Below are 2,710 nucleotides of genomic sequence, written 5' to 3' on the forward strand. Positions count from 1 at the left end.
CTGTCTTGACTACACGCTTGTCTAATCTCGACATTTATATATTCTAGTACTTTACAGCTGCGACTAGGGGGCCTATGCACAACTCCCACTATTGTCTTAAATCCGTTCCTATCTCTTAATTCTACCCATAAAGTTTCCACGTCCGGCTGATCTGTAGTTAGATGCTCACTTCGAACTGAATCATAGAATCATAGTTATTTACAGCACCTAAGAAGGATATTGCAGCCCATCCGGTCAACACGGCGAACAAAGAGTTATCCAGCGGAATCCCATGTTCCATCTTTTGGTCCGTCGCCCTGTAGATTATTGCACTTCAAGTGCATGTCCATGCGCGTTTTAAATGTGGTAAGGATTTCTGCCTCGACCACCCTTTCAGGCAGTGAATTCCAGATTCGCAACTTGCTCTGGGTGAAGAAATTTCCCGTCCAATCCCCTCGAATCTTGCTACCAATGAATTTAAATCTATGTCCCCTGGTTGTTGACCATTCTGCACAGAAAAATAGATCCTTCCTATCCACTCGCTCTAGGCCCCTCATAATTTTGAACACATCAATATTGTTTACACTCAGCTTCCTATGTTCCACTGAAAACAAACCCAGCCTACCGAATCATTACTCATAGCTAAGATTCTCCAGTCCAGGCAACATCCTCGTAAATCTCTTTTGCACCCTCTCTAGCGCAATGAAATATTTCCTGCAATGATGTGTACGCAGTATTCTAGCTGGCGGGACTGACCTATCAAGAAAGACTGGATCAACTGGGCTTGTATTCACTGGAGTTCAGAAGAATGAGAGGGGACCTCATAGAAACATATAAAATTCTGACGGTGTTAGACAGGTTAGATGCAGGAAGAATGTTCCCAATGTTGGGGAAGTCCAGAACCAGGGGTCACAGTCTAAGGATAAGGGGTAAGCCATTTAGGACCGAGATGCGGAGAAACTTCTTCACCCAGAGAGTGGTGAACCTGTGGAATTCTCTACCACAGAAAGTAGTTGAGGCCAATTCACTAAATATATTCAAAAAGGAGTTAGATGAAGTCCTTACTGCTAGGGGGATCAAGGGGTATGGCGAGAAAGCAGGAATGGGGTACTGAAGTTGAATGTTCAGCCATGAACTCATTGAATGGCGGTGCAGGCTAGAAGGGCCGAATGGCCTACTCCTGCACCTATTTTCTATGTTTCTATGTTTCTATGTTTGACCCAAATAATGTTTTATATAGCTCAAGCACAAATTCACTGCTCTTGGACAATATACCTCGGCTACTAAAGGTAAGTATGCCGTATGCCTTCTCAAGTAGCACGTTTTCTTTGAAACCTGAAACAGGGAGACAATGATGTAAATATTAAACATAAACAACTTGCATTTACGTAGCGCCTTTAACAGAATAAGACGTCACAGGGCGCTCCACAAAAGCTTAAGACAAATCAAATAACGCTGACACTGAGCCACATAAAAGATAAATTATGGCAGATGCCCCAAAGCTTGGTCAACGAGGTAGGTTTTAAGGAGCATCATTCTTGACATCTTTTTGAAACACCTAGGCCAGGAATATTAATCAGTGTTATTTTCTCTAGGTCTGAAAGTTGTGAGAAGTTGGCTTTTGAATTGGACCCATGGGTGTCGAATTCATATGATTATATAGGATATTAAATGCAAAAACAGGCTATTCGGCCCAACCTGTCAATATCGATGTTTGTTGTCCACTGGAGCATCCGCACCTCTTTCCGCATCCAGCACTATCAGAAGAGCCCTCCATTTAGTTGTCCCTCATATATTTATCTAACCGCTCCTTCCATGCATCTATAATATTTGATTCAACCACTCTGGTGGTAGCGAGTTCTACATTCTTACCACTCTCTGGGTAAAGCAGATTCTTTTTAATTCCCAATTTGATTTGTTGCTAATTTTTCTTATATTGATGGTCTCCAGTAATACTTTCCCCACAAGTGAAAGCACTCTGTATCTACTCTATCAAAACCTTTAAAAGATATTAAAGAGCTCTGCTAGTTCACCCCTCAGACTTCTCGTTTCACGACAAAATAAATTGAGCCTGTCGATTCTTTCCTGATAGTGTACCATCTTCTCTGCATCCTATCGAGTGCCTTGCTAGTTTATTGTATAATACAGTGACCAGAATTGCACAAAGTATGCCTAATATGGTCTAACTGTAGAGAGTTCGATATTGGTCGGTTTTGAAACCGGCGTGGTCAGGCTGTCTGTTCTATTTAAAAGTGGCCCGCACATCATCGTTTGAGGAGACATTTCACAACCATCCTATAGTAACTAAAGGCCGTTTGCTTACAGAAGCTGATTGTACATTTTCAACATTTTTGGTCTGGGTGCACGGTCAGGACAGGTCGTGACGGGGTCTTGTAGCAGTGTATTTCTGTATGGATGCAAAAAGCCTGAAATGGAACAGCTGAGTTGTGATAGATGGTAGACGAGTGGTTAAGGCGATGGACTGCAAATCGATTGTGTTAATTTACTTTGATAAGCGTTTGTTGCTGATAAACCTTCCAAACATTTGAAAGAATATTAACATAAATTAGGCTTTGAATCCAAATCTCCTCAAAACTGCAATTTCCTGATATCATTCCGGTACATACCATAAATAAACAGCTTATCCACTATGCTGCGCGCTCACTGAATAAGTCACGGTGATTTCTTGTTGTTTTCTTGATATGTCAAATGAATTTACTGACTGGAGGAT

The sequence above is a fragment of the Pristiophorus japonicus genome, unplaced genomic scaffold, assembly GCF_044704955.1.
Source record: "Pristiophorus japonicus isolate sPriJap1 unplaced genomic scaffold, sPriJap1.hap1 HAP1_SCAFFOLD_117, whole genome shotgun sequence".
NCBI lineage: Eukaryota > Metazoa > Chordata > Chondrichthyes > Pristiophoridae > Pristiophorus > Pristiophorus japonicus.